The following is a 24589-nucleotide window of genomic DNA, read 5'->3' on the forward strand; positions in this document are numbered from 1 at the left end:
AGTCCTCACCTCTCCAGTTCTGTCCATCTGTTATTTCCATAGATAAGAATGATGTAATGTGACGTCATCAGAATCTCTCACCTCTCCAGTAAGACGGAAGAGGATCTCTAGGGTGAGGTGTAATATTTTCTCAGCCATCTTGTCTGTGTCCATATTCATCTTTAATGGGTAAATCAGGAAAATTCTCTCAATAAAGAAGATATTCACTGAGAGGATCCGATATTGTAGGGACCTGAATGAGAAGTTGAGCAGATATAACGTCACAAAAACCTTGTGTAATAATACAATTACTGGAGATAATAAGGGAAACATATGAGGAGATTTATGTTTTACAGTATCTAGTTTTCTTCTTTACATCTACTAATAAAACCTATATATTTTAGGCCACAGACAACAAGCAAGTTTCTTCCTCAGAATCTGCACCTGAATACCTTTCTCATAGACTCATCTTCCTTATTGCTAATTCTCATCTCATTTACCAACACTGTAATCAGCATTAGCAATACTGCAGGAGATATTCATTACACGTGACATGAGAAATAACTACTTCATGATGAAGATGAAATCTTCATCTTCCACTATGGCTCTATAAACGTATTTGGCCAGAGTCCGTCACTGACTACATCACCACCGGCCGTCTATATGTTTCCCGTCTTCACCGGACTTTCATCTTCTATCCCATTAGATCTCAGGTCTGATTCACACTCAGAAGTTTGAGGCATTTATAAAAGCTTGTTTGTAAGAACACAAAGACAGGAGTTATTTGATACCAAAGTCTCCATGTACAGTGTTTTATGGGGTTTATTTCTGACCTTAGGCTTTCCTATATTGCAAGAAAAACTCCATAAAAAAGCAGATATTAAAAGTAGAAAATAGGAGGAATGATCCATCGTATCAGGATATAAACTTGAATAAAACATAGCTTTTATTGAGCCATGAAAAAATGCTGCTACCACCATAATAAGTCTTAGTGCACACAAGGATCACAGCTGTCTCGACCTATGCGTTTCAACGTGCAGTCTTAATCATGGTCTGTCTGAACTGTGGACTAGTGAGCATATAAAGGTAGGTTGTAATTAAAGATAATAGTTATGTGCTTACTAGTCTCTGTGGTCAGTATAATTAGCATAGACAAAAGTGAAATAAAACCATTAGTGACACACATATATTATTATCCTCTAAAATTAATATCATTGACATGTAGAAAAAATAAAAATATTTGTGATTCAAATCTAATATATACTTACCTTGTAATGTCTTCACATCCTGTTCCGTTCAGATGTGTCCAGATCGCAGAATTCCAAGCGGCGGAAGTTCACCGACCGCCATATTGGGACACCCAAGTGATGGGTGCCTCAATATGGAAACCACTAGTGGTACCAGCCTCTTGCGCAGTACCACCAGCTGAACACCGTCGCACCACACACACACATACACACACACACTGTATACACCGTACGCACCACACACACACTGTATACGCCGTACGCATCACACACACACACTGTATATGCCATACGCACCACACACACTGTATACGCCGTACGCACCACACACACACTGTATAAGCCGTACGCACCACACACACTGTATATGCCGTACGCACCACACACACACTGTATATGCCGTACGCACCACACACACTGTATATGCCGTACGCACCACCACACACACTCTGTATACGCCGTACGCACCACCACACACACACTATATACGCCGTACGCACAGCACACTGTATACGCCGTACGCACCACCACACACACACTGTATACGCCGTACGCACCACACACACACTGTATACGCCATACGCACCACACACACTGTATACGCCGTACGCACCACACACACACTGTATACTCCATACGCACCACACACACACTGTATACTCCATACGCACCACACGCACACACAAACCCACTGTATACGCCGAACGCACCACACACACTGTATACGCCATACACACCACACACACTATATACGCACTACACAAACACACACTGTATACGCCATACACACCACACACACTATATACGCCGTAAGCACCACAACACACACACTGTATACGCTGTAAGCACCACATACTGTATATGCCATACGCACCACACACACTGTATACGCACCACCACACACACTGTATACACCGTACGCAACACACACACTGTATACGCCGTAAGCACTACAAACACGATATATACGCCATACGCACCACATGCACACACTGTATACGCCGTACGCACCACACACACACTGTATACGCCGTATGCACCACACACACACACACTGTATACGCTGTACACACCACCCACACACTCTGTATACACCGTACGCACCACCACACACTCTGGATACGCCGGGCACACCACACACACACACTCTGTATACGCCGGACGCATCACACACACACTGCGTACGCATCGCACACACACACTGTATACGCCGTACGCACCACACACTGTATACGCCGTACGCAACACACACACACACTGTATACGCCGTACGCACCACACACACACACTGTATACGCACCACACACACTGTATATGCCATACGCACCACACACAAACACACATTGTATAAGCTGTACGCACCACACACACACTGTATACGCCGTACACACCACACACACTGTATACGCCGTACGCACGAAACACACTGTACACGCCACACACAATGTACACGCCATATGCACCACACACACACACTGTATACGTTGTACGCACCACATACACTGTATACACCACACACACTGTATATGCCGTACAGACCACATACACACACACTGTATACGCCGTACGCCCCCCCACGCACTGTATACACCGTACACACCATACACACACTGTTTACGCCGCACGCACCACCACACACTGTGTACGCCGTGCGCACCACACACACACACTGCATGCGCCGTACGCACCACACACACTCTGTATACGCCGTACGCACCACACACACTGTATGCCCCGTACGCACCACACACACACACTGTAAACGCCGTACGCACCACACACACTGTATACGTTGTACGCACCACATACACACGGTATACACCACATACACACACACACTGTATACGCCGTACGCCCCCCACACAAACATGCACTGTATACGCCGTACACACCACACACACTTTATACGCTGTATGCACAACACACACTGTATACGCTGTATGCACCACACACAAACACACACTGTATACGCTGTACGCACCACACACACACTGTATACGCCGTACGCACCACACACACACTGTATACGCCGTACGCACCACACACACACTGTATACGCCATACACACCACACACACACTGTATACGCCGTACGCACCACACACACACTGTATACGCCATACACACCACACACACACTGTATACGCCGTACGCACCACACACACACTGTATACGCCGTACGCACCACACACACACTGTATACGCCGTACGCACCACACACACACTGTATACGCCGTACGCACCACACACACACTGTATACGCCGTACGCACCACACACACACTGTATACGCCGTACGCACCACACACACACACACACACACTGTATACACCGTACACACCACACACACACTGTATACGCCGTACGCACGAAACACACACACTGTATACGCCACACACACTGTACTTGCCATATGCACCACACACACACACATTGTATACGTTGTACGCACCACATACACTGTATACACCACACACACTGTATATGCCGTACAGACCACATACACACACACTGTATACACCGTACATACCACACACACACTGTTTACGCCGTACGCACCACCACACACACTGTATACGCCGTACGCACCACACACACACACTGTATGCGCCGTACGCACCACACACACATACTCTGTATACACCGTACGCACCACACACACTGTATACCCTGTACGCACCACACACACTTTATACACGTACGCACCACACACTGTATATGCCGTACACACCACACACACTGTATACGCCGTACGCACCACACACACTGTATACTCTGTACGCACCACACACTGTATACGTCGTACGCACCACACACTGTATACGTCGTACGCACCACACACTGTATACGTCGTACGCACCACACACACTGTATACTCCGTACGCACCACACACACACTGTACACTCCGTACGCACTGTGACGGGGTATGCGGCAGAGCAAGAAGAGACCACCGGACTAAGAACGATCCAATGGGATTTATTAAGGCAGGCAGCATACCAAATCAAAAATCCATGTTATTCCTAAGGTTCATAATAAGTCCACAATCACCGACGGGCGTGAGGTCTTGCCGCAGCTAAGAGCCCCCACACTTCTTCCTCCAGAGATCTCCCAACACAACACTGGTCACACATAAGTCCATTGTCTTGGGCTACCGGGAACAGCCCAAGGGTAGGGGAGGAGAGGTTTCCCCCCTCCTAGTCGATGGTTTAGTCCATGGCATGGCTCCGATGTGTCTATAAAGGTGTGTACTGCGAGTTCTCCCCCTGCTTAAGAGAACAATGGGGGAGTCCTCTAGCGGTGTTGACACAAGCCCAAGTTAAATTATGGTTGAGGAACAAAGATCTGGGAAAGAGCATGGGTATTTACATCACATCATGACATTTTATACAGAAATGCAGGACAGGGAAAACGATGTACCATGACACGCACCACACACACACTGTATACACCGTACGCACCACACACACTGTATACGCCATATGCACCACACAGACACACTGTATATGCCCTACGCACCACATACACACACACTGTATACAACACACACTGTATACGCCGTACGCACCACATACACACACACACTGTATACGCCGTATGCACCGCACACACACTGTATACGCCATACACACCACCACACACTGTACATGCCGTACGCACCACACACAGTATACGCCGTACGCACCACACACACACAGTATACATCGTACGCACCACACACACACACTGTAAACACCGTACGCACCACACACTGTATACACCGTACGCACCACACACTGTATACGACATACACAGACACTGTATACGCAGTAAGCATCACATACACACACTGTATATGCAGTACGCACCACACACACTGTATTCGCCGTACGCACTACACACACACTGCATATGCCGTACACACAACACACACACTGTATATGCCGTACGCACCATACATATAGACTGTATATGTCGTATGCACCACACACACTGTATACGCTGTACGCACCACACACACACACACTTTATACGCAGTACGTACCACACACACACTTTATACGCAGTACGTACCACACACACACACTTTATACGCAGTACGTACCACACACACACACTTTATACGCAGTACGTACCACACACACACACACTTTATACGCAGTACGTACCACACACTATATACGCCATATGCACCACACACACATTGTATAAGCCGGACGCACCACACACACACACACACTGTATACGCCGTACGCACAATACACACTGTATACGCCATATGCACCACACACACACTGTATACTCCATACGCACCACACACACTGTATACGCCATATGTACCACACACACACTGTATACGCCGTACGCACCACACACACTGTATACTCCGTACGCACCACACACACTGTATACGCCATATGCACCACACACACTGTAAACGCCGTACGCACCACACACACTGTATATGCCCTACACACCACATACACACTGTATACACCCTATGCACCACATACACACACACTGTATACACCACACACTGTATATGCCAAGCGCACCACATACACACACTGTATACGCCGTACGCACCACATACACACACACTGTATACGCCGTATGCACCGCACACACACTGTATACGCCATACACACAGTATACGCCGTACGCACCACACACACACAGTAAACGCCGTACGCACCACACACACACTGTATACGCCGTACACACCACACAATGTATACGACATACACAGACACTGTATAAGCAGTAAGCATTACATACACACACTGTATATGCAGTACGCACCACACACACTGTATACGGCATACACAACACACACTGTATACACCGTACGCACCACACACACACTGTATATGCCGTACAAACAACACACACACTGTATATGCCGTACGCACCATACATATAGACTGTATATGTCGTATGCACCACACACACACTGTATACGCTGTATGCACCACACACACACACTTTATACGCAGTACGCACCACACACACACTGTATACGCCGTAAGCACCACACACACACTGTATTCGCCGTACGCACCACACGCACACTGTATACGCCGTACGCACCACACTGTATACGCTGTACGCACCACACTATATACGCCATACGCACCACACACACATTGTATAAGCCGGACGCACCACACACACACACACACACACACACACTGTATACGGCGTACGCACGACACACACACTGTATAAGACGTATGCACCAGACACACACACTGTATACGCTCTACACACCAAACACACACTTTATACGCCGTACGTACGACACACACTGTATACGCCGTACGCACGACACACACTGTATATGCCATACGCACGACACACACACTGTATACGCCATACGCACCACAAACACACACACTATACACCATACGCATGAAACACACACATTGTATACGCCGTACGTGCCACACACACACTGTATATGCACCATACGCACCACACATTGTATACGCCGTACACACCACAAGCACCACACACTGTATATGCAGTACGCACCACACACACTGTATACGCCGTACGCACCACAGACACACACTGTATACGCCGTACGCACCGCACGCACAAAAACACTGTATACGCCGTACACACAAAAATTAACGTGTGATAGTAATTTTGTGATACATGCCATTTCCTGTGCCTGTGGCCTGCAATACGTGGGTCGGACCATCCATTCCCTACGATCCCGTATGAATGGCTACATGCACAATACCAAAAATGTTTTTTTTTTAAAACAGAGCTTATCTCGGCACTTATGTTTGAAGCATAATAAAACATTCAATATTTCCGTGACCCTGTTGGAGCAAATACCTGAGAATTGTACTAATAGGGTACAAAATTTAAACCGGAAAGAATCATATTGGATCTTCCGTCTGGGTACATTATACCCAGATGGACTAAATTATATGATATTATAGAGGGTATATGGCATATAAATATTGACATGTATATATATATACACATTTTTATTATTATTTTTTTTTTTTTACAAAATTGTATTTGAAAATGGCTAGAATATGAAGAAAGAAAGGGTTTTTAATTTTTGTCATAATGTATATGTTTGCAGGATTTTCCATTTCTGTATGAAATCACACTTTTAGTATGTTTAATAACATTTTAAAAGACATTTTATATATGGTAAAATTATATTTATAGTGTTTTTAGAAAAGAAAATACTTTGGCTGTGTGCCCACGTAGCGTTTTTCAAGCGTTTATGCTGCGGAATTTCCGCAGCATAAACGCTTGTGAAACGCTAGGTAATCCGCACCCCATGGTCCCCAAGGGGATTCCGCATGTTCTATGCACATGCTGCGGATTTTTCCGCAGCGTTTATGCTACGTACAAAAATCCGCAGCATGTCATTTAATTTTGCGGAAGCGCAGCGGAACTCCCGCCATTGACTTGCATTGAGACGCATAGAAACCGCGACTGTACATTTTTACAAGCAGCTTCTATGCGTCTCTATGTGCGGATGGTACCCAGTTCTGGAGGAGAGGAGACTCTCATCCAGACCTGGGTACCATTGTACCTGTAAAAAAAGAATAAAATAACAAATAAAGTTTATACTCACCTGTCCGGCGTCTTCTCTCTGAATGCCAGCAGCGCTGAAGGACCTTCGGTGACGTCACAGTCATGTGACCGCAGGCCCTTCACCGCTCTGTCTCGCGATATGCCGGCAGCCGGGAACCAGACAGGAACGAGCGCTGCAGCCACGCCGGGGCCTCAGGGGTGAGTATAGCTTTATTTGTTTTAATTTTTACGGTTCACACTGTATAAATCCATGCTGTTTGCATGGATTTATACAGTGTGACCTAGTTGTCAAGCACTTTCCAAGTGATGCTATCGCCTGGAAAGCGCTTGTCAATCTGCATGCGGAAACGCATGTGAACCCGCATGTGGATCCGCATGTATTCTGCAGGAAAAACGCATGCACAATCTGCATGCGTTTTTTTCTGCCAGGGAGATGCAGAAATGCTGCAGAAATTTTCTGCTTCATTTCTGCATCGTGGGCACATAGCCTTTCTGTGTGAAAAAAATTTGTTGTGGAAAAAAAACTGTATGAAAGTCATTTAGTATATGGGTTTTGTTAGATTCCTCAGAGTGCAAAATCCTGCATATCTGAGTATCTGGGTGTGTCTGAAAAACAGATCTTTCAGTCCCCACCCAAAATGACAAGCAGGGATATCTGCTATAAAATGTGTGTTTATATGCATGATATTATACCTGAGGAAGACTCAAAGAAGTCTAAATCGGTTGTATTTTAGTTTGAAATAAAAATTATCTTTGAATCTGAATATCAAGTTCCATCATCATCTTTCAGGAGCGCATATTGCTGGGAAAAACATTTACAAATTGAAACGGACTTTGGCAGGTTTTGTTGTACGTTTGTAGGGACGTTTGTTTAGAATAGAAAATGGACCTTTATTCCAATCATACACTTTGTTCTGTGAGTAATCCTCACTATCACGTTTGAATTTTGTTTTTTTAATGTTGATAATAAAATCTTCTATCATCGCTAAACTAGCTTTCAGTTTGTCATTATGGCTAGTGAAATCCTTGTTGTGCACAAACGTTTCCAATGAGGATTGGATACTTTTTATTTCTGTTTTACTTTTTGTAAGTTCCAGCTCCTCATATTTCAGGATTAATCCCATCAACTTCAATGAACAATCGTTAAGGATGCAGTTCCACTCTGTAATGTCTCATCATACAGGGCTGTGGCCACTTTTTTTTTAGCCTTAATCCCCTTGGTATCATCTCCTTTTCACATACATTTCCAGAGTTGTAAAATCCCAGCAGATTATTAATTCTTGAGATTTTTCAATCTCAGGCTGGATCTAATGCTACAATATTAGTGACAGTTTTGTTCACACCTTGGACATGGTATATCGCTAGTTTCTATATTTATTCTATATTTGTATCACAAATATTTTTATTTTTTTCTACATGTCAATGATATTAATTTTAGAGGGTAATAATATGTGTCACTAACGTTTTTATTTCACTTTTGTCTATGCTAATCATACTGACCACAGAGACTAGTGAGCACATGATAACTATTATCTTTAATTACAACCTACCTTTATATGCTCACTGGGCCACAGTTCAGACAGACCATGATTAAGACTGCACATCGAAACGCATAGGTCGAGACAGCTGTGATCCTTGTGTGCACTAAGACTTATTATGGTGGTAGCAGCATTTTTTAATGGCTCAATAAAAGCTCTGTTTTATTCAAGTTCAAACCCTGATACGCTGGATCGTTCCTATTTTCTGATTCAGGAACCAGGCTGCTCTGGCTGGATCCGCGCGAGGCTGAGACTGCACCACACCCCAAAGGTGAGCGGACTTTACTTACCTTTTTTTCTCAGATATTAAAATGTTTCAATAGAAAATTGGCACCAATAATTCTTGAAATAAGAAAAAAAAACCTGCAAAAAGCACAAGACAATTTTGTTACTTTTTAACAACTTAAACATTTTGTTTTAAAAGAAATTAAGTCTTTTGAGCACCAGAACAGATGTACCCCGCAGGGATGGCACAGGTACGGCTGCTACACCAACCCTGGCAGTCTAACCACTTACTGCTGTCAAATGCAAACATGGCATCTAAGAAGGTTTGACAGAGTTCGGTCAATGCCCCTTCTCCCCCAAGTACTGGATAGTATGTGGCTGCCTAGTTATTCCGATACTTAAATGCCTAATAATGGTGTCTGGGCCTGCAATGTACAAAAGTCTATTAGGCCGGGCCAAAGGCAGCGTCCAATAAGTTACCTTTTAACGCCTCCAAACACATTAGACTAAAACACACGTAACTTTTTTATTTTTTGGCAAACAGAGCTGTAAGATCGATTATTGTTTGCAGGTCGAGTGGCAGATTTTTTTGGTACCATTTTGCATATATTTTTTGATCGCTTTTTATGCAGATTTTTCAGACATAAAATGAACACAAACCAGCAATACAGTAATTTTTTCTATATTTTTTGCGCCATTCGCTGTGCAGTAAAAGTGATCAGACCGATTTGTTCGTCGGGTCGGTGTGATTACAGCAATACCAGATTTATAATTTTTGTGCTTTGCTATTTTTACAGACTAAAAATAATATTTTACAAAAATGAATTTGTTTTGGCATTGCCATTTTCTGAGAGTTGAAATTTTTTTTTTTTTTTGCCGAATGAGCTATATTAGGGCTATTAGCTATATTAGGGCTAGTTTTTTGCGGTTTGGTGGTTTCATTTTTACCATTTTTTTTTTTAACATAACTTTTTGATCGCTAATCAGTATGATCAATAAGCGATGTTTTGATGTGCATTTATTTTTATTTTTTTACGGTGTCCGCTAAACAGAATAAATAACATGCCAGTTTTATAGAGCGGGTCATTCCGGATCCAGTGATACCAACTGTGTGTACTTTTTTTTTTGTTTATTTTTGTTGCATCACAATCGCTGCGTTTTAAATGGCGAAACGGCTTTTCGTGATGTGTTTTTGTCATACTTAGTTTCACCTTTTTTCACTCTGGGACATGTATAATTTTTATTTTTATCACTGGTCTCATACACTGCAGTACTCGTGTACTGCAGTGTATGAGAATAGTCAGCTTATAGCTAGGTCTCACAGGCCACTGTACCCTGGGGTCATCACATGAAGTCAGGGTACCATGGTAACCATCGGGACCAGCAATTCTCATTGCGGGGGTCCGGTGGTTACAAAGGGGGTCTTGTGACTCCCTTGAACCAATTTAAATAGTGCTGTCACGATTGACAGCGGTATTTAAGGGGTTAATTGGCCCCCAAAACGTCTGGGGCCGATACTGCAGGGTGTCAGCTGTCATAATGTTGTTAATGAGCTGACTGCACAATTTTAGTTAAGTCTCGTCCATAACAACTTTATTATACGCTATTATCCTATACACATTGACGTAAACAGAAATCACAGGTCCCACAGGAATAGCTGTACTTGGGCCCCCAACCTCAAAAGGGCAAAAATTCATAATAAATATATATATACAGTACAGACCAAAAGTTTGGACACTCCTTCTCATTTAAAGATTTTTCTGTATTTTCATGACTATGAAAATTGTACATTCACATTGAAGGCATCAAAACTATGAATTAACACATGTGGAATTATATACTTAACAAAAAAGTGTGAAACAACTGAAAATATGTCTTATATTCTAGGTTCTTCAAAGAAGCCACCTTTTGCTTTGATGACTGCTTTGCACACTCTTGGCATTCTCTTGATGAGCTTCAAGAGGTAGTCACCAGAAAGGACTATCAGCTGTGTATCCACCTGACTTCTGCACAACACAACTGATGGTCCCAACCCCATTTAAAGGCAAGAAATCCCACTTATTAAACCTGACAGGGCACACCTGTGAAGTGAAAACCATTTCTGGTGACTACCTTTTGCAGCTCATCAAGAGAATGCCAAGAGTGTGCAAAGCAGTCATCAAAGCAAAAGGTGGCTACTTTGAAGAACCTAGAATATAAGACATATTTTCAGTTGTTTCACACTTTTTTGTTAAGTACAGTGCCTACAAGTAGTATTCAACCCCCTGCAGATTTAGCTGGTTTGATAAGATGCAAATAAGTTAGAGCCTTCAAACTGCAAACAGGAGTAGGTTTTATGAACAGAAGTATAAATCTTACAAACCAAAAAGTTATGTTGCTCAGTTGAATTTTATTAAATTTTAAACATAAAAGTGTGGGTCAATTATTATTCAACCCCTATGTTTAATATTTTGTGGAATAACCCTTGTTTGCAATTACAGCTAATAATCGTCTTTTATAAGACCTGATCAGGCCGGCACAGGTCTGTGGAGTTATCTTGGCCCACTCCTCCATGCAGATCTTCTCCAAGTTATCTAGGTTCTTTGGGTGTCTCATGTGGACTTTATTCTTGAGCTCCTTCCACAAGTTTTCAATTGGGTTAAGGTCAGGAGACTGACTAGGCCACTCCAACACCTTGACTTTTTCCCTCTTGAACCAGGCCTTGGTTTTCTTGGCTGTGTGCTTTGCATCGTTGTCGTGTTGGAAGATGAAATTACGACCCATCTTAAGATCCTTGATGGAGGAGCGGAGGTTCTTGGCCAAAATCTCCAGGTAGGCCGTGCTATCCATCTTCCCATGGATGCGGACCAGATGGCCAGGCCCCTTGGCAGAGAAACAGCCCCACAGCATGATGCTGCCACCACCATGCTTGACTGTAGGGATGGTATTCTTGGGGTCGTATGCAGTGCCATCCAGTCTCCAAACGTCACGTGTGTGGTTGACACCAAAGATCTCGATCTTGGTCTCATCAGACCATAGAACCTTGAACCAGTCTGTCTCAGAGTCCTCCAAGTGATCATGAGCAAACTGTAGACGAGCCTTGACATGACGCTTTGATGGTAAAGGTACCTTACGGGCTCGTCTGGAACGGAGACCATTGCGGTGGAGTACGTTACTTATGGTATTGACTGAAACCAATGTCCCCACTGCCATGAGATCTTCCCGGAGCTCCTTCCTTGTTGTCCTTGGGTTAGCCTTGACTCTTCGGACAAGCCTGGCCTCGGCACGGGAGGACACTTTCAAAGGCTGTCCAGGCCGTGGAAGGCTAACAGTAGTTCCATAAGCCTTCCACTTACGGATGATGCTCCCAACAGTGGAGACAGGTAGGCCCAACTCCTTGGAAAGGGTTTTGTACCCTTTGCCAGCCTTGTGACCCTCCACGATCTTGTCTCAGATGGCCTTGGAATGCTCTTTTGTCTTTCCCATGTTGACCATGTCTGAGTGCTGTTCACAAGTTTGGGGAGGGTCTTAAATAGTCAGAAAAGGCTGGCAAAAGAGATCTTTAATCCACACATGTGAAGCTCATTATTCTTGGTGCCTGAACTACTTTTTAATACTTTAGGGGGACCAAACAGAATTCTTGTGGTTTGAGGGGTTGAATAATAAATGACACTCTGAATTAACTTTTAACGTTATAAAAAAAAAAACAAAAAAAAAAACAAAAACAAAAGTTGCTGCAGTGCATTTCCCACTTCCAGGCTGATCTACAGTACAAATGTCACAATGCCAAGTTAATTCCGCATGTGTCAACCAGCTAAATCTGCAGGGGGTTGAATACTACTTGTAGGCACTGTATATAATTCCACATGTGTTAATTCATAGTTTTGATGCCTTCAGTGTGAATGTGAAATTTTCAGTCACGAAAATACAGAAAAATCTTTAAATGAGAAGGTGTGTCCAAACTTTTGGTCTGGACTATATATATATTGTAATGCAGCAGCTTGTGGCATTACTGTAATGGTCCAGGGTGTGTTTTGGCCGACCATGTACCTCCCCCAGGTGACTGGTCAAATGACTGACATCGCACAGGTCCTGTGTGTAGCATCGGCGTCTCTGCCCCTTGCTAGGCAGAGACGCCGTCCCTCTCACCTCCCCGCTTCTGGCGTGGCGTCCTCCAGCGCTTCTCTCCCCGCTGCTTCCAGCACGCGCTCCTCCCCAGCAGTGTGCTTAGGGCACGCGCGCGCGCTCTCCCCCTCTCTTAAAGGGACCGCGCGCGCCGTCCTTAGGAGTCCCCGGCCAATTGCCGTTGGACCTCCCATATATTAGGCACCTCCTCCAAAATGGAGGTGCCCGAGCAATGTTGTTTGCACTGTGTCTCACTTGTGCTTCAGCCCTCAGGTTCCGCTGCTAGCCTGACTTCTCGTCCTGCCTGCCAGCCTGTTACTTGCCTTGTCCGCCAGACCGCTCACCTGGGAGCGTCCTTCAGTTACCTGCCTGTTACCTGCCTCGTCAGTCAGACCGCTCACCTGGGAGCGTCCACCAGTTACTGCCTGTTACCTGCCTCGTCTGCCAGACTGCTCACCTGGGAGCGTCCACCAGTTACCTGCCTGTCTCCTGCCTCGTCTGTCAGCCCGCTCACCTGGAGCGGCCACCAGTTACCTGCTTGTTACCTGCTGTCTCCGTCAGCCCGCTCACCTGGGAGCGCCCGCCAGTTACCTGTCAGGTATCCGCCTCGCCTGTCTACCCAGAGACTGTCCCGGTCACTTGCCGTGACCACCTGCCTGTCTACCCAGAGACTGTCCCGGTCACTTGCCGTGACCACCTGCCTGTCTACCCAGAGACTGTCCCCGTCAACACCTGCCCGCTTACCCAGAGACTGTCCCCGTCAACACCTGCCCGCTTACCCAGAGACTGTCCCCGTCACTTGCTGTGACTACCTGCTTGCCCTCCCTGGGAGTCACCCGCTTCCTTACAAGGACTTCCCCCTTGTATTGCAGCTCAGAGGTTCCACCTCCTGGACCCGTAACACTGTGCACACAGAAGGTCTGATCACATGACTGTGACATCAGCACAGGTCCTGTGTGTGCACTAGAGGATATATAAACCCTGGTATATTTTAGACAGGTGTGAAAGGCGTGAAGCCTGTTCCCCGTGTGGGACACCGTTAGAGTGTGAGGCCTGGTGAGGCGTGAAAGGCAGAGGCTGGATCGTTATGTGTAAACAATATCAGTAGCCTTGGAGGGCCAGAGGCTTGGAAGGCAAGAGTCCTGGAAGGCAGAGGCTGGATGTTAGGTGAGAAAACATACCAGTAGCCTTTGAAGGTACGAGGGTTGGAGACCCCCATCTGGGAAGCCATAAAGCCACAGTGGTGGCAAAACAAATCTGACTGAAGCAGCTAAAACCCGGCAAAGGTAAAACACTGCATTATATGGACGTTGATATAAGTGACTTTGTTGAAGGCTGTAACTGGAGCCAAGTGGGCATGACTGCCACTTGAAAGGCTCCTGGACATTATATGTGTATGTCGGCGAGCCACTGAGTTGGACTCGGTGATAAGCAGTAGTGAAGAGTAATAAACTGCTGGATTGTGAAATACTGGAAAACGTGGCTAGTGTGCTTTAATTGACCCGGTGCAGCGAGTGTCCCCCCAGCATGATGACTAGTGCTGCCTTCCTAATATATATTAAAGCACACCAGCCACGTTTTCCAGTATTTCACAATCCAGCAGTTTATTACTCTTCACTACTGCTTATCACCAAGTCCAACTCAGTGGCTCGCCGACATACACATATAATGTCCAGGAGCCTTTCAAGTGGCAGTCATGCCCACTTGGCTCCAGTTACAGCCTTCAACAAAGTCACTTATATCAACGTCCATATAATGCAGTGTTTTACCTTTGCCAGGTTTTAGCTGCTTCAGTCAGATTTGTTTTGCCACCACTGTGGCTTTATGGCTTCCCAGATGGGGGTCTCCAACCCTCGTACCTTCAAAGGCTACTGGTATGTTTTCTCACCTAACATCCAGCCTCTGCCTTCCAGGACTCTTGCCTTCCAAGGCTACTGCTATTGCTTACACATAACGATCCAGCCTCTGCCTTTCAGGCCTCACCAGGCCTCACACTCTAACGGTGTCCCACACAGGGAACAGGCTTCACGCCTTTCACACCTGTCTAAAATACACCAGGGTTTATATATCCTCTAGTGCACACACAGGACCTGTGCTGATGTCAGTCATGTGATCAGACCTTCTGTGTGCACAGGACCTGTGCGATGTCAGTCATTTGACCAGTCACCTGGGGGAGGTACATGGTCGGCCAAAACACACCCTGGACCATTACAGTAATGCCGCAAGCTGCTGCATTACAATATATATACAGTCCAGACCAAAAGTTTGGACACACCTTCTAATTTATAGAATTTTCTGTATTTTCGTGACTGAAAATTTCACATTCACACTGAAGGCATCAAAACTATGAATTAACACATGTGGAATTATATACTTAACAAAAAAGTGTGAAACAACTGAAAATATGTCTTATATTCTAGGTTCTTCAAAGAAGCCACCTTTTGCTTTGATGACTGCTTTGCACACTCTTGGCATTCTCTTGATGAGCTTCAAGAGGTACTGCATAAGGGGCATTATACTGTGTGGGGGCATGATACATCCTGCATAAGTGGCATAATGGGGGCATTACACTGTGTGGGGCATGATACATCCTGCATAAGGGGCATAATGGGGGCATTACACTGTGTGGGGGCATCATACATCCTGCATAAGGGGCATAATGGGGGCATTACACTGTGTGGGGGCATCATACATCCTGCATAAGGGGCATAATGGGGGCATTACACTGTGTGGGGGCATCATACATCCTGCATAAGGGGCATAATGGGGGCATTACACTGTGTGGGGGCATCATACATCCTGCATAAGGGGCATAATGGGGGCATTACACTGTGTGGGGGCATCATACATCCTGCATAAGGAGCATAATGGGGGCATTACACTGTGTGGGGGCATCATACATCATGCATAAGGGGCATAATGGGGGCATTACACTGTGTGGGGGGGCATCACACATCCTGCATAAAGGGCATAATGGGGGAATTACACATCCTGCATAAGGGGCATAATGGGGGCATTACACTGTGTGGGGGCATCATACATCCTGCATAAGGGGCATAATGGGGCTATTACACTGTGTGGGGGCATCATACATCCTGCATAAGGGGCATAATGGGGGCATTACACTGTGTGGGGGCATCATACATACTGTATAAGGGGCATAATGGGGGCATTACACTGTGTGGGGCATCATACATCCTGCATAAGGGGCATAATGGGGGCATTACACTGTGTGGGGGCATCATACATCCTGCATAAGGGGCATAATGGGGGCATTACACTGTGTGGGGGCATCATACATCCTGCATAAGGGGCATAATGGGGGCATTACACTGTGTGGGGGCATCATACATACTGTATAAGGGGCATAATGGGGGCATTACACTGTGTGGGGCATCATACATCCTGCATAAGGGGCATAATGGGGGCATTACACTGTGTGGGGGCATCATACATCCTGCATAAGGGGCATAATGGGGGCATTACACTGTGTGGGGGCATCATACATCCTGCATAAGGGGCATAATGGGGGCATTACACTGTGGGGCCAGTAAAGGGGTCCTGTACTATGAGAACAATACGTTTCCTCCCTTCCTGTCTCCATAGTTGGGTCGTATGTATCTATTACAGGAAACAGAACAAAAACCTTATGATTCTTATAAAGGGGCAACACAAGACCCCAAAAGAGTCTCGGTGCTGAAGGGGTTAATGCCCCCTGCGCCCAGTAATGGGGTCTCCACATACCTCCACCTGCAGAGCCGCCACCACATATATGGCTGCTCTGTGCGCACAGGAGCTGTGATGAGGTCACAGGAGGGGAGGAGTCAGGGGTCACATGATCAGGGGCCTCAGTGGATGCAGGACTCTGCTGTGCTGGTTGTCATGGTGCTGGATGAGCTGAAGTTTATGTGTGGGGTCAGGAGGGGTTTACAGTGTGGATGTAGCAGAGCCATGTGTGTACGAGGTGTACGGAGCGGAGCCGTGTGTGTACGAGGTGTACTGAGCGGAGCCTTGCGTGTACGAGGTGTACTGAGCGGAGCCGTGCGTGTACGAGGTGTACTGAGCGGAGCCGTGCGTGTACGAGGTGTACTGAGCGGAGCCGTGCGTGTACGAGGTGTACTGAGCGGAGCCGTGCGTGTACGAGGTGTACTGGGCGGAGCCGTGCGTGTACGAGGTGTACGGAGCGGAGCCGCGCGTGTACGGAGCGGAGCCGCGCGTGTACGAGGTGTACGGAGCGGAGCCGCGCGTGTACGAGGTGTACGGAGCGGAGCCGCGCGTGTACGAGGTGTACGGAGCGGAGCCGCGCGTGTGCGAGGCGTACGGAGCGGAGCCGCGCGTGTGCGAGGCGTACGGAGCGGAGCCGCGCGTGTGCGAGGCGTACGGAGCGGAGCGGAGCCGCGCGTGTGCGAGGCGTACGGAGCGGAGCGGAGCCGCGCGTGTGCGAGGCGTACGGAGCGGAGCCGCGCGTGTGCGAGGCGTACGGAGCGGAGCCGCGCGTGTGCGAGGCGTACGGAGCGGAGCCGCGCGTGTGCGAGGCGTACGGAGCGGTGTGTGTACGGAGCGGAGCCTCGTGTGTACTTAGCCGTGTGTGTACGAGGTGTACGGAGCAGAGTCATGTATGTATGGAGCGGAGCAGAGTGTGTTCTAAGCGGAGTCCTGTGTGTACAGCATCGTGTGCATACGGAGCAGTGTGTGTACAGTGCCGTGTGTGTACGCTGTATACAGCTGTATACTCCCAGGTTCGGTCGGAGACAATGCGGCTCTTTATCAGACTGTAGAAGAACTGACTCTGGACACTCGGTAAAACTGCGCTCGGACGTCTCCTGTTTCTCGCACAGATATTGATAACATAAGATGGAGTCAGACGAACCCTCCTACAAAACCTGATAACAAAGTCATTACTACAGGACTGGATGAGAAAGGGATTTATTCTACAAGAAATGCTGGGGCCACAAATGAGAGAATCCGGGCCCCGTGGCTGGATACTCCGGGCCCCCCGCCGTGTTAGGACCAGATGGGGTCTTTGTCCCTGGAGCTTCTCTGCTCGGTATAATGAGACTCTGATCTTGTTCTTATAAAGAGGGTTGGAGTAAAATAGAAGCTGCCTGAATATGAGGACCTTGTCTGATCTCTATGTCCTTGTGTACAAAGCTATGGAGATAGCGCTATTCTCTGTATAATAGATGTGATGTCGCTGTAGCCCTAATATTCCTGTACAAGGGTCTCTGTAGAGATAATCTTACCCCAGCATTATGGATTGGGAGAAGGGAAAAAGGGATTGGGGACATTTTATTGTAATTTACCTTTAAAAAATGTGATAAAAAAATAACCGATTATAGAAAGTGTTTCGTTTTCCCGCCATGTTGGTTGTAGGAGAAGTAAAGAGTCGGGGCTGAAGATGCTTTAACTCCAGAAGTCTACAATAGAGGGAGGATTGGAAACTTCCAATGTCCTTGTCTATTTTGGGATTGGGAGTTAGGAAAAGAGGCAGGAGCACATTTTGGGATTTGCTTTGGGGGCAAGAGATGCAATATTTGTCCATATAGTGTAAATATATGAATACAGGTAGGTCCAGAAATATTTGGACAGTGAATCTTCATGATTTCAGCTCTGCAGGCCACTAATCTGGATTTAAAATGAAATAATAGTGATGAGCGAGCACTAAAATGCTCTGGTACTCGAGTCGAGCAAATTGGAATGCTCTGGTGCTGGACCTAAGCAACGAGCCCAATGTAAGTCTATGGGAAACTCAAGCATTTTTCCAGCGCCTGCAGGGGGCCTAAAATTTGCCGAAGTTGATGGGAACAGTGCTCAAATGACATGGGAACAGCATGGGGAAGACCCCTGGAAGCATCTCTGACTCCCAGGTCACTGCTGTGAACAATGTTGTCAGAGGTAATACGCCACTTTTACGGACTCACAATAAAACATACAAAAACGAAACCAAAATGGATTTTCCTGGGAAATATGTTAAGGAACATCCTTTCCATGGTAATGACTTGTATATAAGGCAAAATAAATAACCAAAAACAAAAATACTCCTCCACACCTTGGGCTATGTTCACACAAAGTGTTTTTGATGCGTTTTTGCACTTTTGCATTAATTTCAACTGTGAAAAATACATTCACCGGTAAATTACATTTTAACATTTTACAACCTTATCTGGCCATGTGGCGTGTGAGACATGATCAGGCTCATCCATACAGTGCTGAAAAGACATGGGAACAGCGTGGGCAAGACCCCCGAAAGCATCTTTGACTCCCAGGTCACTGCCTAAAACCATGGTCATCAGACGTGATCCTATATTACTGCGGTAATAATACAGACATTTTTGGCAACGTGACAAATCTTAAACTCCATTTAAAATGGGCAACACGCGTGGCAAGGGAGGGGGAAGTGGACATGCACGCCGAGGCCATGGGCAACATGAAACTGTTCCTGCTGGGGGAGCACAATAGGCACCCACATCATGTCAAACTACCTTCCTGTCCCAATTTCTAGGGGGCCGCGTAATACCACTCTTAAAGCCAGAGCAGTGTGAAAAAGTTGTTGGCAGGTGTTAGAAAAACTAACACTTCCTTACTTTAGAAAAGGGGTACGATGAGAATAGAGAGGAAAACAATCTTGAGTTGTGTGGATAAAACAAAAGCTTATTTAATGTTCATTCAAAGGTAATTACAAAAATGAAGAAAAATAGTTCATAGTGTAAAGGACATATTGATATTCATGCTACAGCATACTCCTTGCATAACATACATTCTTTCCTTCTTTTTTCATGCATCTTTCCCACACTAACCTTTTCTCACAAGAATATTCTGTGAGACACCCTGCTCCTGTTATCTAACTAGTCTGAGCCAGGATGGGTAACCTTGTAAATTTCCATTGTGCTTCAAACTAACGATGATATATGACCATATATGTGTTTTCGTAATAATTGCACTAACATTGGCTTAAGCCTGTAGTACGACTGTAGGTGATTGGCTATTGATATACTCAAAATAATATAAAATGCTAAGTAGAAATAAACGGGGTTAGAGATTCTCTGAATCCTCCCATACAGAGCACTGTCTCCGTCTAGTTTTCTGTGGATTGCAATCAACCTTATAACATAATAATTTGACACTCACTTGGTCAACCGTGAAGGGCCATTGCCCTCCCTCAACAATAGCACACAAGAAGAAGTATCAGGTTAGAAGAGAGAAAGGAAACAATTATAGGTTCTTACATATCCAGTATAGAAGCATGATTCGTGTTGGAGATACTCGAGGAATGAGTGATCATCTCCCCCATTCATTTCTGGCTCTGCTTATATACCATCTTGCCTCATAGACATACATTGGAGAATATTTTTACAGTTTCATAACCCAATATGGTGACTTGCTCGTATATTAGTAGCTTCTACCATATTAGAACAAAACTAGTAACTCATGAAATGTGCATGTAGCCAAAATGCATATCACCTCATGTTGGTATATTTTAAACATATGGTTAGTGACCTTTAAAGGGTCATACTCACTAGTTATCTCCAAATAACCCATATAGACAAGAGTCCTATAGGTTTGACAAACAGAACAGGTTTCTACCAAGGTCCCAGAATAACTGCACATTCTTTCTCTATATTTGAATCTAAGCATGGTTAGAGCCTAAGCATGTTAAAGCTTATGTATATATTTTTTAGCATTAGAGATTAATATTTTACAGTCCCCCCTGATTATGATTTAAAAAATATCATAATCAATCCTAAACTCATTCTCTCACCATTCGTATCGCATTCATTCTTTATTCTGAAAACCTTGTATCAACACCTGTTCTGAATGTCATATGAGTTCCCAAAAACTTCTAAATGAAAAATAAAAATTAAATCAAAAAGTTCTATTTTTTTATTTTAACATTTCTCTTAAAATATCATTGTTTTAATTTCTGTCTTTATCTTTTTTGAATATTTTCTTAATTTTACACATAATAAAAATCTGATAAAAAGTACACAGCAAGACTAAAATAAATATGATTATGATTGGATTTGTTAATACATTTCCTGCTGCCATTTTGGCTGAAGACTGTGACCAACTAGTTACTGATCTTCCTAGATTTTTCCACCAAGATGAGCCTGACATACTTGTCCATTTGTTACGGGTCCGGGTGGTGGAAGGTGCAAGGAGGGACCCAGAGGGGCGTGACTAAGTATCCACCCGAACCGACCCTGGTCGTACGGCAGCTAACGACACCGTGACCAGGGAGGATCCGGGCTGAGGGACCAGGTGCTACTCTGGGGACGACCTTGTAAGAGAGCAGGTGGCTCCCACGGGTCAGATAGCTGGGACTGACCGGTATGGTGGATGGACACGGCAAGCAGGCAGAAGTCTTTGGTAGCAGACAGGTGGTCACAGTTCGAGAAAGCAGGGCAAGTAGCAGTCTTTAGTATTACCAGGAAGGTGGTCACAGCAAGTGACGGCTGGGTCTCCAGGCAGGCTGGCAGGAAACAGGCAGGTGCTCCCAGGTGAGCGGGCAGACAGACGAAGCGGGTAACTGGCAGGTAACTGGTGGGTGCTCCCAGGTGAGCCGGCAGACAGACGAGGCAGGTAACTGGCAGGTAATTTGGCGGGTGCTCCCAGGTGAGCGGTCTGACAGACAAGGCAGGCGGATGCTCCCAGGTGAGTGGACAGATAGCCAAGTCAGGTAACCGGCAGGTAACAGGTGAGCGCTCCAGGTGAGCAGTCTGGCAGGTAACGGGCAGATAATAGGCTGGCAGGTGGGACGAGAAGTCAGGCTAGCAGCGGGACCTGAGGGCTGAAGCACAGATCAGACACAGTGCAAACAACTTTGCTCGGGCACCTCCATTTTGGAGGAGGTGCCTTATATATGGGAGGTCCTCCGGCAATTGGAAGCAGCGGGGAGAGAAGCGCTAGAGAACGCCGCGCCAGGAGCGGGGAGGTTAGCGGGACGGCGTCTCTGCCTAGCAAGGGGCAGAGACGCCGATGCAACACCATTCATGTTCAATATCATTTAAATGATCTTGTTCATGTCTGAATACAATTTCAGCTTCTTTTAGTTGTTTTGTTAACAAATTTAACAAACCTTTGTCTTTCTTTATCTCATTTGTCCACATATCCCAAGGGAAATTATTTATTTGGCACAAACTGAACTGTATCGGAAGGATTTTCAGATTTCTTGTCCCTATTGATGTAATATTAATACTTCCTTCCTTCTTGGAGATAGTTTTCACATTTCCCTCCATACAATATAAACCTATTGTCAGATTTTCAGCATGTACACAAGAGGAGAAGAATGGCGAAAAAACTTCTTTTTCGGACATAACCTGGAAACAAATATTGTTCGAGCTTATTGGGGTCACCAAGTTATGTATCGTGTGCACATTCTCAACTCTGGCATGACATGAGGTATGATTATGGAAACACGAGTTATAAATGACTTTATCCTGTCCAGGTAGACACATTACCTTACAAACAAAATGTAAGCATGAAGAAATGTCTAATTGTTCAGTGTTTGTAACACCAAATGCAAAATCTGTGTACTGTAATAGATAATATAGTAATTGTGTATTACTAACAGGAATGCTCAGTAATAGGAACCATGGTTTCTTCTCTTCCCGATATTGGGATTAGTGATGTTCCTACATAAATGTTCTGTTCCCATCCTAACCACTTATTTACCCCCAAATCTGTATGATTTAACGCAAAATTATATTCTGTAGGTAAATTTCTCATTATTCCTAAAAGGGTAATTCCACTCTGCAATGCCTGTGCAATCATTTTCAGATTGGTGGCATATTCAATCTGAATTTCTAGACATGCTCTGGCTACTTGGGATTCCTGCTCACTTTCTATTAGAGCTAAAGTAGCATCTTGTAGATGTGACACCGAAGATCCCAGCACAGCAGCAGTGTTCAAAATCATCTTCTCAAGGAGTTGATGCAAACTTTTCTGAATTTTTACCCCTTTGCCTCCAATATACCCAATATTTTCCAAATCTGATTTAAGTGTATGAATGTCCATAGTATTAATTAAACTTCCTACTGTTCCTAATCCCCCCAAAATACCTTCTAATATCCCCCTCTTACTTCTAACATGTGTTGAAATTCTTTTCCCAAACCATTGTTCTATTCCCATCTCCATGTTCATGAGATGTGATTGACACTGGGGATATCTGGATGAGATTTTCCAACTAGACATGCTAAAAGTCCAGACCATAGTCATCAACACTCCATCTCTTAATAGAGGTTTAGATTGGAATTTATTGATTTGGAAAGGAGTAGATGGTTGAAACCTTGTCTGTGTACATACATTATCTAATCCTGACCAAACATTTACATCTTTATATTGTTTATAATTATTTTTAGTTAAAACGCAACATTGGTAAAGTCCCGAATCCTTAGGAGATGGATTATCTAGAGAAAAATCAAAATTCTTATCCAACCATCTCACATTCCCATATTGACTTCTATGTATAACATTTGTTGGACCATTTGAAAAACTTCCCAAAAATAATTTGTTTCTGGTCCATGTTAACAAAGACTCGGGAGGTAACTCTAACCTTGTGTTGCATTTCAATAAAAGAGGAGACATATTTTCATGACGATGTATTGCTTGTGGTGCAACCCTTACTTCTGGAGTGATATTATTTGTTACTGTAAAAACTACAGATACTTGTACTGATTCTCTGGTTATCTGGAAATTCCATGTTTTTACCCAATCTTCATCTCCTTCTGTAATAGAAAGTAATGAAGGATCCAAAATTTTCCCCAAAAGTTGTGTCTTTAACATAATCTCTGTTTCGGATGTTCTAACTGTCCCTTTTGTGATCATATCATTAGTAATATCACCCAACCACACAGCTTTCTCTTCACCTCTTATCTCTATATTCCAGTATAACACATCTGTAGGATTGCATTCCCATGTGCCTGTCTTATTATTATGTATATAATCTCCTTGTAAC

The 24589-nt window shown here is 45.0% G+C and overlaps 1 protein-coding gene and 1 long non-coding RNA gene across 2 annotated transcripts in view; one reads left to right on the plus strand and one right to left on the minus strand.

Annotated features, from left to right (window-relative positions):
- The window catches only part of LOC141201588 (uncharacterized), a 194857-nt gene that overhangs the window by 98770 nt on the left and 71498 nt on the right, over positions 1–24589 (plus strand). The window lies entirely within an intron of this gene.
- On the minus strand, positions 3–17446 carry LOC141201601 (uncharacterized). Its single transcript, XR_012272953.1, has 3 exons — positions 17380–17446; positions 9597–9669; positions 3–232 (listed from the first exon to the last, which is right to left on the minus strand). It is a non-coding gene; the product is annotated as an uncharacterized lncRNA (long non-coding RNA).

The sequence above is a fragment of the Phyllobates terribilis genome, unplaced genomic scaffold, assembly GCF_046119375.1.
Source record: "Phyllobates terribilis strain yellow unplaced genomic scaffold, ASM4611937v1 Scaffold_119__1_contigs__length_5224398, whole genome shotgun sequence".
Taxonomy (NCBI): domain Eukaryota; kingdom Metazoa; phylum Chordata; class Amphibia; order Anura; family Dendrobatidae; genus Phyllobates; species Phyllobates terribilis.